Source organism: Mesocricetus auratus, unplaced genomic scaffold, assembly GCF_017639785.1.
Source record: "Mesocricetus auratus isolate SY011 unplaced genomic scaffold, BCM_Maur_2.0 Super-Scaffold_100011, whole genome shotgun sequence".
NCBI classification, from domain to species: Eukaryota; Metazoa; Chordata; class Mammalia; order Rodentia; family Cricetidae; genus Mesocricetus; species Mesocricetus auratus.
Genome location: NW_024429195.1, coordinates 1,540,530 through 1,552,593, shown reverse-complemented (window position 1 = coordinate 1,552,593; position 12,064 = coordinate 1,540,530). Strand labels below are relative to the sequence as shown.

General features: G+C 49.2%; 1 long non-coding RNA gene across 2 annotated transcripts; it reads right to left on the bottom strand.

Annotated features, from left to right (window-relative positions):
* Positions 1–5,999: 5,999 nt before the first annotated feature.
* LOC121143143 lies at positions 6,000–11,458 on the bottom strand. Of its 2 annotated transcripts, XR_005880245.1 has the most exons (4): positions 10,740–11,458; positions 10,457–10,600; positions 9,246–9,477; positions 6,000–8,917 (listed from the first exon to the last, which is right to left on the bottom strand). It is a non-coding gene; the product is annotated as an uncharacterized LOC121143143 (long non-coding RNA). The 2 variants fall into 2 exon arrangements; XR_005880244.1 differs by lacking the exons at positions 6,000–8,917; positions 9,246–9,477 and adding an exon at positions 9,945–10,113 and having other exon boundaries at positions 10,740–11,450.
* Positions 11,459–12,064: the final 606 nt, after the last annotated feature.

Sequence of the window (12,064 nt, the reverse complement as noted above, 5' to 3'; positions counted from 1 at the left end):
TTTTTTGGTTTTTACGAGACAGGGTTTCTCTGTATTGTTTTGGAGGTTGTCGGTCCAGCCCGGCCTCAAACTCACAGAGATCTGCCTGCCTCTGCCTCCCGAGGGCTGGGATTAAAGGTGTGTGCCACCACTGCCCGGCCAGTTTTCGTTCTTAATTTCTGTCTCTGCTTCTTCTACACTCAAAACGGGTCCTCTTTTTACTGTTGTAAAAATAGATGTGTTATTCTTTCTAATCAATCCAAAACTTGAGACTAACGAGAGATGGCTCAGTTATTAAACTGCTTCTAACTCCAGATTCAGGGCATCCAATGTCCTCTTTGGCTTCTGCAGTCACTATACACACACACACACACACACACACACACACACACACACACACACACACACTGAAAAATTTAAAATAAACCTTTAAAAATGAAAGCAAATTACTCTAGCTACTTTTTTAAAGAATGTAACCCATAATTGAGGGCTTTGTTTTTCTAGATTTGAAAATCTGCTTGGAGTTTGCACAAGTGCCTCTTGTCTTAATACTTTTATCCACAGAATCTTAAGCCTGCACTTACCTTTCCCTCCAAAGAATGGTTTTGCATACACACTGATGGGCTCACATGAAACAGTCTTAGCAATGTACTGTGGTGGTTGGCATGAGAATGGCCTCCACAGGCTCATAGGTTTGAATGTTTAGTTCAATTGGTGGACTATTTAGGAAAGAGTAGGAGGCGTAGCCTTGTTGAAGGGAGTATGACACTGTGAACGGACACTGTGACGTTTCTTAAGTCCAGCTAGGCCTGGTCTCTCTCTCTCTCTCTGTCTCTCTCTCTCTCTCTCTCTCTCTCTGGCTCCATCTTGTGGATGAGATGTGAGCTCTCAGCTACTGCTTTAGCAGCATGCCTGCGGGCCTGCTGCCATGGTGACCACAGACTCACCCTCTGAAACTGTAAGCCATCCCCCCAGCTAAATGCTTTCTTCACAAGTTGCCTTAGTCATGGTGTCTTTTCACAGTAATAAAAGAGTGACTAAGACAACAGGTGTCATCAAAGGGTCCTTTAGAATCCGCCTTTGCTTTTAAAACACCAGCAGTTACGGCAAGTAGGTCATAGTACTTTGCAGTTTTAGTGTTTTCATTGCTGGGATGGAACTATTCTCCTAGGTTAGATAAGCCTCGTGATCAACAGAAGCACTTCCCTAGATTACTTAGCTGTGTACCTCTAAATGGGGAGTCAGTGCTACTGTGTGACTTTCTTGTTTCTGTGAAAACAGCTGAGAAAAGCCACTTGAGAAAGGAAGGTCTTATTTTGGTTCACTGTTTGAAGCGAGCCCATCCTGGAGGGACATCATGGTAGGGCATGTCGGGAGGCAGAGAGGTGAAGGCCATCAGCCTGCTTTCTCCATTTGTTTCTTTTCAATCCATCCAGGACCTTATCCCAGAGGATGATGCTTCCTGAATTACGGGTGGGTCTGCGCTCCCCGGGAAATCTCTCTGGAAACAAACTCTCCAGCATACCCAAATCTGTCTCTTGGGTGAGTTCAAATCCAGGAAGGTTAACACTGAAGTTAAACCTTCACAGGGACTTTAAGAAATAGGTGAAGAACTTTAGATTCTCTGTAAAACTACTGTACTCAACAGCAGGCAGAGGTGGCACAGCTCATGCCTTTAGTCACAGCACTCGGGAGACAGAGGTAGGCAGATCTCTGTGAGTTTGAAGCCAGCCTGGTCTACATACAGAGCAAGTTCCAGGACAGCCAGGGCTACACAAAGAAACCTTGTTTCGAAAACCAGAAAAAGGTGCTGGACCCGGGCATTGGAGCACGCCTTTAATTTTAATCCCAGCATTCAGGAGGCAGAGGCAGGTGGATCTCTGTGAGTTCGAGGCCAGCCTGGTCTACAGAGTGAGTTCCAGGACAGCCTCCAAAACAATACAGAGAAACCCTATCTCGGAAAAAAAAAGAAAAAAAAAAAAAAGGAAGGAGGAAAGAAACAGAGAGACAGGCAGAGAGAGAGAGAGAGAGGCAGAGAGAGAGAGAGGGAGAGAGAGAGGCAGAGAGAGAGAGAGAGGCAGAGAGAGAGAGAGGCAGAGAGAGAGAGAGAGAGAGAGAGAGAGAGGCAGAGAGAGAGAGAGGCAGAGAGAGAGAGAGGCAGAGAGAGAGAGAGAGCAGAGAGAGAGAGAGAGAGAGAGAGAGAGAGAGAGAGAGAGAGAGAGAGAGAGAAACTATCATAGGCATTTGTTGTGTTTCTTAATATAAAATCTGTGTCAGGATTCATTTTTGGTTAGGTTTCAGGAATTTCTCTTAGCACAGCTTTCTGGCATGGTTTCATCCCTTAGCCCCTTCTCCCAGCCACCACCAGGTTTTCTTTCTCCGTTATTTATCTCAGCTTGTTTTTTGTTTTTTTTTTTAAAAGGTACATATATCTTCTTTCACGGTCCTCTGTAAATTTGTCCAGAAGTGATGGTGTATAAAAACTAGCTATGCCGCATGCCCCAAGACCTCCCCCAGTCAGCTGCCGCAAACGCCCGCACAGTCACCCTGACTTTAGCATGTGTTCCCGACGGTGTACCCACTCATTTGCAAAGTAACTTCCCAAAGTCCCACCCCAAGTTTCACATGGCCCCGGCAAAGGAGCTTCCGCTCCCTTTCCACCCCTCTGAAACCTGTATCTTAGTCAAATGCACTATTGCTCTGAGTCACGCACGGTGCCGGTTCTCTTTGATTAGCAACTGCTGACTCACTCACCGCACACCTTCTGGTTCTGAAAGCCCCGCCTCAGCCCCGGACCCTTGGTGCTGTGCTGTGGGCACCGGTAGCTTGTGAGTCACTCCTTAGCTTCCTTCACGCCGATTCGCTTCCTCCTAAGTGTCATGAGTTGGACTCTTTGTTCAGTGGGGACTAACGTCTGTACCTCCTCCCCCATCCATCCCACGGGCAAACGCCATCCCCTCGGAACGTACAGACAGACAGCTGCACTCACGGCAACCCGTCAGTCGTGAGGAGGGCTGTATTGCAGAAGGTGCTCAAGAAGCAAACTGGAGAAAACTTTTAGACCGTGGAAACCTTTATGGGAAAGGAGAAGGGGAAGAGGGAGGATGGGCATTTCCTGAGCCCCGGCTTTGTGCTAGACACCACTCTAGAGTTTAGCCTTCCTAGTCAGCCTCTGAGGTGGGCCCATTTACGCCACTTTCCAGATGAGAAAACAGCCCCAGAAGGGAGAAAGCGAAGGACTTACTCAAGTTGTCTGACAATCGTCTTAGCCATTTTGCTCCTGCTATAACAGAACACCACAGTCCTGGCGACTTACAAACGATAAAAAATGTGTACTAGGTTCAAGACCGAGAAACATGCAGGTTTGGCTTCTGGTAAGGGTCGAGCATTGGCTTTAACGCTGGAGTCTGGAAGAGGGATAGAGAGAGAGCCCAGCGCTGTGGCCCCTTAGAGCTGCCATGGGTCAGGGTTGCCCCCATGGGTCAGGGTTGTCCCCATGGGTCAGGGTTGCCTCCCTTGGGACTCAAACGCTTCCAGTTACATCGTACTTCCCAACTTGACCGCACTGGGATTCAGTTTCAAAATAAGTTTTGGAGGAAAACTCAAGCCGTAGCAACCATTAGGATCCCATAGGGAAGGCACATAAAGGAACTCTATTGATGGTGAGCCTGGGTTCAAATCCCAGTCCTGTTACTTGTGCCTGACTTTGAACAAATTTTTTTTTTAACTTCGTGGAGCACTTGTTTTATCACTTCTAAAACCCTGACGACTGTTGGAAGGAGAAAATGAATCCCACACAGGATGATAAGCAGTTAACAGGTATTAGCTATCATTATCCAATTGTCCATTATTTCCTCACTAGTATCTCATTGCAGGATAGATTTTTCTTTTCTTGTCCAAATAGTGCTACTTTTATTTCCCCCGTCACTTGGAAACCATTCACGTGGAATGGTAGATCTGATCACGGGCTCACCTTTGGAGTCACTGAGGGATTTGAAACATCCCTTGTGGGATGCTTGCGTACCACCCCTGGCGATTCTGATTCATTTGGTTTGGGAAGTTAAGCTCAGTATGGCTACTGATTAGTCTTAGAGGTTCTCCGTGTCAGCTTGGCCACAGCCATCTGCACAGCTCCAGTGTGCCCAGTTCCCCTAGAACGGTGATTCTCAACCTTCCTCATGCTGCAACCCTCCAATACAGGCCCTCATGGTTAGGTAAGCCACCCCCCCCAGCCGTGAAATTATTTTCATTGCTACTGTATAACTGCAATTTTGCTACTGTTATGAGTCATAATGCAAATACCAATATTTCTGGTGGTTTTAGGTGACCCCTGTGAAAAGATGGTTCAACTCTCCCAAGGTGGGTGTACTCCACAGGATAGAAATGTCACTCTGGAGCCAGGCTATCCCGGGACTCCATCCCTCTAAGCAGGGCCAGCTCCAAGGAAAGACCTGTTTTCAACAGAACTCTCTTTGCTAAATGTTGAAGGACATCACACCAAGATTACCAAATTGTGCGTGTCAGTGATGAGGGCCGTAAAGCCAGCCGCCTACAATACCGGATTCTTCTGAACTCGAGTTTACCAGAAAAGGCCATGGCCCCTGATTTGTCTTCATCTGGGGTAGCACTGTCACTGGCCTCAAGTCATTATGCTGTCCTCTCCTGGGAACCACGGGGAGGGTACAGCATCCTTTGCCTTAGTCACCCTGTTTCCCTTCCTCCTCTATCACATTTCCTTTCCCCATGGTTGGCCCAGACTGTTTTCCTCATGTTGTATTAGTATGGATGCACCACTGGTGGTTTTAGCTGAAACTTTCAGGCCGTGAGGACATTTTGTCCCATTTACGTCTCTTCCAATGGCTCTCCCTGATTCCGAGTGGCACACCAGCTCTCTCAGTGAACCAGTACCTATTTCCTTTCTTTCTTATGGAGTAACTGCCCATGGGGCCCCCACTCTTCAGCACTGGGGCTCACCCCTGCCCATGTCTTCCATCCATCATTCATCTCTTTCGAGAATAATGTTTGCACTAAGCTCAGCGTTGGTGTCTCCAGATTGTATGGGATTTGTGAACCAAGATGTTTCTCCAGTGCCACACAATCTATCCCTTTGTCTGATCGTAGAGTGATGCCAACGTAGCCTCTGGTGGAATGAATGCAGTCTGTGTTGGGTTGGGTTTTGTTTTTCTTCTGTTTTAATTGCCCACAGGAAAAACATTCATGTTTTCCTCATAGGGCTGTATGTAAAACCTATCAGGAAGCCTGCATTAAAACTCCGTAACACTTTAAGGCTATTTATGCCCAGATAACTTTGTGTTGGCTTTAAGCAAGGGGGCAAACCATGGAGTCATCAAAACCAAGAACCAAAGACAAGAGCATAGAATAAAGATGGGGGAGGAGGAAGCAGGGGGAGAAAAACCAAAACAGTTCTGGTAAACAGGGAGGGAAAGTGGAGGAGATGGGAAAGGATGTGTCCAGGGGGACCTGTCTCCAGAAGTGTAACTGTGTCTCGGTGTGCGTCCAAGGTCAGCTTGGGCTAAACAGAAAGTTCCGAGACCAGCCTGGGCTACGGCTGAAACTCTAACTCAAAATTCCAGTAATAATTACTGACTGACTGACTGAGCCTTGACAATCAAGGCAAAAAGAAAACAAGGCAAGTCCTAGTCTGTGATAGCCGACTAAGAGGAGATTTAAACTTCACCTGATCCCTCAAAGCTGAAAGCAAGAGGTAGTGCCCAGTGCACACTCTATTGGTGGTGGCTGAGAAACTCCACTCTGTGCTAGGTGTCCATCTAGGGACCTAATAGCAGCTTTTGTCTGGTTCACGTTTCTGGAAGTTTCTGATAAAGCCTGACTCCTAGACCTGCACCTAGAGACACAGCCATGACCATCTACTTGTTATAGTGCTAACTGCTGATTTTGGCTTCTGTAAAATTTTTTGTGCAGATACTCAAAGACTATTTCCAGGTCACTTTGACAATCTACTCTTGGCAGAACAAAAACAAACAAACAAAAAAAAGCTCTTGTGATTTTCGACTTTAAAAGCCCTTCCTTCATTCTGGACAGGAATGGAGAACCTCTTTAAGCCCAGGCAAAGTCTAGACTGGTCTACAGAGTGAGTTCAAGGATAGCCAGGCCTACACAGAGAAATTCTGTTTTGAAAATCCAAAAGCAAAACAAAACAAAACCAACCAAACTGAAAATCCTTCCTTCTCCTGCCTCTGGGTAGCACATCTCTGATTTGGATTTGAGACTGTGGTCCTGCTGGCAGCTTTAATAAATTTAACTAAAATTTAAGTTGAGCCTGGTGTCTTTTCCTGGTGATTTCAAACTCTGTAACACGTCCACATGCAACTTGCCAGTCAGTAACCTCAGAAGCCAGATCAGTGTCCCTGAGCCCAACACTTGCAATCCGAATGAGGTTGAGGAGGGAAGGATGAGGGGGACTTGTGGGGTAGGATTTTTTTTTTTTTTGATGAGAGACGTCAGTATGTAGAGAAATTCATTATTCCATCCAACTGAAGAAATCAGAGCTGGGAGATGTCACCTTGCCTCCTGGCTGGTTTTTCAGAGTCTTGGAAACTGGTTGGCCTCTGGCTCTCACAGGACAGATGCAGAGCTCGGGGTTCTCCAGAAGGCTTGGTCTGTGTCCCTAGAACTCATAGGCTGTCACAAAATGCCTCAGCTTAGGCCAATTTTGTTACACTGAGCGAGCTCTTGCCCACACGGGGTTAAAGGTGCAGCAGCACAAGCCTTTAAGCCCAGAGGCAGGTGGATCTCCATGAGTTCCAAGTCAGCTCAGTCTATACAGTGAGTTCCGGAGCAGTCAGGGACACAAAGGGAGGCAAAAAATCGCAAAATAAAACAAGCCATGCTCTTAACCACACTGCAGAGGCAAGCTGCCTTGGTGATGTATCTTTTATCTCTGAGCTACCGCCAGAGGCTTTGCTGACCAGCAGAGTGGATACTTGAATTGGGCTTTAAGTTGTTAAACTAGGAGTCTTGAGGTTAAGTGATTTGGTCACAGTATTCAAGAGAACTTCCTCATATTTTCACCAGCTGGGTATAGGTTTGGGGGAGTCAGAGCCCGGACCTCATGAGATAGGGTGACTAGCAACCGGTTCTAAGAGACATGATCCTAACTCTTCCGTTAACTGGTGTTCAGGGGAGTCGGGGTCCCTCCAACGCAGTCCAGGCTGGCTTTGAACTCCTCTTCCTCAGCCTCCCACACTCTTGGGTTTCAGACACACACCCCTATACCCAGCTACCTTGAATCTTCACTTTTTTTCACATTATGTTTTTCCTAAATAAGCCTTCAAGGCAGGGGCGTTTTTACGATATAGCCCGGCTGCCTTGTGAAAGGGAAATGTCCTCAAATCCTCTGAATGCTGGCGAATCTCAATGTTCAGCTACAGACAACCAAACCTGGCTGAGCTGCTGCCTGCAATAGCCTGGGCTGACCATAACAAGAAAGCTAAGTTGGGGAACTCTAAATTGGGAGGAAGGACCGTGGACCTCCTGGGGACAGAGAAACTGAAAGTGAAGAAGAGGGTGAGCTTCTCTGTGCTGGGTGACGAGGCTGAGGTGACCACACAGACCGAGAGCTTTTTCTCAGGGAAGCGGCTCCACCCGAATTGACTAGTGGCATGCCAGGAGGGGATTATGTGATGGTTGACCTGAGTTTGCCACCTTGATGGGACTTGGGATGACCTCGGACATAGCTGCAGGTGAGGCTGTTTCTAGAGAGGCTTAACTGAGGTGAGAAGACCTAACCCTGAACGTGGGTGGCACCACCCTGTGGGTGCTCATTCCTGGGACGGACAAAAAAGGAGAAAGCCGTGAGCTCCCGCCTCCTATGGTCTCTGCTTTCTCACCGCGACGGCAAATGTGCTGCCTCGCCACGCTCCTGCTGCCGCACAGCTGAAAGCCACTCTTGTTTTGAGACAGGGTCTCACTGTGCAGTGCTGAGCGGGCTGGAACTCACTATGAAGACCAAGCTGCTTTTGAACTTACAGAGATCCACCCGCCTCTGCCTCTCAGGAGCGGGTGGCAGTCAACATCACGACCATGAAGAAGAGCCATTCCGACATCCTCAAACTGCGGAGCCAAAATAAACCACTCCTTCCTTAAGTTCCTTCTTGCCAAGTAGTCTGTCACAGCAAAGGAAAAGCAACTAACGAATTGGCCATTGTGCAAAAAAGACGGAAGACAAATAGGTGGGTGGGTGCTTTTGGAAGCTCCCATGCCGCCCAGGCACAGGGAGGCTTGGGTATTCACACTTGGGAGCTTCTGAGGAAGACAGGTAGAGTAGGGGACAGGGAAATTCAGGTGGGAGGCAGGCTCAGGCAGAAAGATGCTCCCAGCCAGGTAATGAATGAGCTGCCTATCCTTGTCCGCTTAGTCAGAACCGACAGAGAGGTTCAAAGAAGACATTCTCTCCTTCAGTGACTCCGAGCCAGCGGGGCACAAAAAAAAAAAAAATGACTGCTGAGTCAGAGCTGCATGAGGAGTCATGGCTAGACCTTCCCAGGCTTGCTAATCTCAAGTCAGCACACGATTCTCTCTGGTTTCCTTGGAGGCACAGACTCTGAGGACACTGGAGACAAAAGGAACCCCAGACACGGTGTTCCAGATGTTATGCATCAGCCTGCTCTGGTGTGTCACCTCTTGGGCTGGCTGTTTTGCTTTTCCAGCCACGGTGATAAATCATAATGTTGGGAGGCTTCACTCCTTGCGCAGTTCCAAAGCTTAGGTTTACTTTCTGCCTTACTTCTTCCTCACAGGTCCTGGGAAGGTGCTCCGGTGCTCACTGAACACTCCCAGCTACCTTCATCTTCCATTTCTTGAGGTGGCGCTGCTTACCATCAAGAGCTCTAGGCCATGCATCAGGAAAAGGGGGCTTCCTTCTACCCTCCGACAGCATTCAGCTCGGTGGCTCCTGCTGGGGATGGACCAACAGGTTCTTTTCAGTGCCAGTGTGAGGAGTCTGAGGTCACCCCCAAACCTCCCTTTCATTCTGGAGGGCTGTCGTCCCCAGCCCTCACTTAAGAGCTTACTCGGCTGAGGATAAACTGGGCTAGTGTCTGCCTGTCTGCCCTCATGGGACGGTGTTGAACCCACGGCCTCAGGAATGCCCAGAAAGTCTGCCAAGGGTTCCTCTCTTTCTTTCACGATCACATTTCTTAGTTCCTCTCCTCCCGGTCTTGACTGGTACCCACCGGTCCCCTGAAGGCCATGGTTGTCTCTTGCTCTGTATCCTTGTGACAAACCTGTGATTCCAGCCCCAGTTGAGCCTGCAAGGGTCAGACTAGCCGCCGTATGGTCATGCTGGGTGAGCCTGTGAGGTGCAGCTGTCACCTCTGACCCTAGCGGGTGATTGGTAGCATTCAAGACCTGGTCTCACTTTTCGGGGCCTCTAGCAGAAGCAAGCACCTCTGCCTGCTTCAGGCCTGGCTCCATTTGGTTACCAGCTCCTTCCTCCCAGAACTTTTTTGGCTTCTTCTAAAAACAGAATAAACCAGGGCTGGAGAGATTGGCACAGTGGTTAAAAGCGTTTGTTTTTAAGACCGAGGTTCAACTCCTGCTTGAGGGGATACAACGTCTTCTGTCCTCCAGGGCACCTCATGAATGAGGTGCACAGCCATACAACATACAGGCAAACACCCATAAACAAAATAATAAAGTTAAGCCCAGGTAGTGTCGGCGCACACGCCTTTAATCCCAGCACTCGGGAGGCAGAGGCAGGAGGATCTCTGTGAGTTCAAGGCCAGCCTGGTCTACAAGAGCAAGTTCCAGGACAGCCTCCACAGCCATAGAGAAACTCTGTCTCGAAGTCCTCCCCCCCAAAAATTAACTAAATTAAATTTAAATAATAAATCAAGAACCATCCCAGGCTGCTTCTTGCTAGTCGGCTGACATTTTATGAAGCCCCTAAATAAATGAGTGTTGCCTTTTCTCATCTACGAGGGAACTCTGTTTTTTATTTTTCTTGTAGGTTTACGCATCCCCTTCACCTCCTCGGAAAGAAACTGAACACAAGTAATCTATGTGGTTAGAGAGCTTCTCACAGTGTGCCCAGACTCCAGCACACAGTGTGCCTTCTTACTGGTGTTCCTGTCTCCTTGGTTGTGTATGCCCCTGAGAGAGAGGAAAAGAAGGAGAGGTAGGGAGAGGGGGAGATCAGGAAGGAGAGGGAGGGTGGGAGGAAGAGGGCGGGACAGACAGACGGCCAGATGGACAGACAGACACAGACAGACAGACAGACAGACAGACGGACGGACGGACGGACGGACGGACGGACGGACACACACACACACACACACACACACACACACACACACACACACACACGCACAGGAACACATGGGTGCAAACTCATTCCTGGTACAGTCCGGCCAGGCTGGGTGTTCCTCCTCCTGGGGAGGGAGGGTGGGTGGGCGGGGCAGAAAACCGGCTTCCCCATGATCGGATCATTTCAGACCTGTGTTGTGTTTGTTTCCTGGCCTTTTCGTCTCCACAAACTGATCACTCAGCTTGTGCAACACACATTTCTCCCCAGCCCTCCGCGCAGTGAATTTGCCTTTGTGCCCAGTTCCTGAGGGAGGGGCCTGAGCATCTCTCTCACCTGCACGGGGGTGGGGGTGGGGGTCAGAGAACAAAGTGAATAAAGACATGCTTGCCCACCCCCCCACACCCCCGGGAAGGAGTCAGGGCGGGGGGGCAAGGGTGTGGCTGCCAGCCGGAGTCTAGAATACAGTCCTCACCGGTGAGATGCAGAGGGCATTGCTAAGCCGTGGGTGGGGCCCGGAGTGGGTATGGAAGGACTGAGCCGGGCGACGTTTATAAACGTCGGCCTCCGGGTTTCTGCCCCTGGTCTCCTCGCAGTACCCAGCTTATCTGGGGTCTCTGAGGGTGGAGCTTCCCAGGAGGAGCCTGGATCCCGGTGGACCCCGCCTCTGCCACTCTGTGACCTCCTATGACACCAACCCTCCCAAGGTAAACCCTTCCCTCCCCCGGCCCGCGGCGTGGGGCAATAACTCCCGCCCCACCCGCCGGTTTCCTGGGCCTGGTGTGAGAAGCAAACTCAACACTGTGAGGAAATGCTGTGAGAAGCCAAAAAGCCCTTTGTGAGTCACAGTGTCCCATCTTTTCCCTGGAGTTAACCGGTCACCCTCCGCCCAGCTACCCGGAAACGTCTGGCGACCTCCTGCTGCCCCCTAGTGGCCAAACTGCGCCCAATTGATTTCTTCTGTTGGATTTCCGTTGAAGTCCTAAGAAGATGTAAATCCGCTGTGAAAAGAGCAATAACCAATCATAAAAGTAAAATAAAATAACAGTACAGCAATGAGCCCAACACAGGATGAGGTCATAAAGCGTATTCACTATTTTTCCATGCAGGAAAAAAGTGCCTAAAATGTACCAGGCCGTCTTAAACCTAGGACGGGAGTGCCGGGGACTTTGCTCTTCCCAGCCTCCCAGCTGCTGCCTCTAGGGTAAGCCTCGGGCGGGGGAGCCCATCTGACATCTGTCAGTGACTACTTGCCAAGGCTTTCATAGTGAAGTCCATATTCCCCCAAGACAAGACGAAGGAACAGGGGAGGGGATCAAAGTGTGCAGCTTGCAAACCTTTCCAGGTCACTCTCAGAGAGCTCAAAAGAGCTTGGCGTTGGGTCTTTCTTTGTTGATACCGGGACACCACACCTTTCTGGAGAGATCTTTTCTTGCAGACCAGAACTTGGTGGTCCATGGCTGCCTGGGCTCTCTGTGAGGGTGTCCTCAGACATGATCTCATCAAATGCTCACAGCCTCGAGGGAGGACTGTCGCCCCGTGTGAGCCTAGCTCCAACCAGCTACTCCAGCCCCACACAGTCCCTCACCCCTTTTACTGTGCTGGGATGAGAACAGAGTGTAGGGCGGGGAAGAAATTCTCTCTCTCTCTCTCTCTCTCTCTCTCTCTCTCTCTCTCACACACAAATTAAACATTCTCTTCCTTCATACCTGTAGAAGAAATAATCTAGTACACACAAACACACACACACACATTAAACATTCTCTTCCTTCATACCTGTAGAAGAAATAATCTAATACA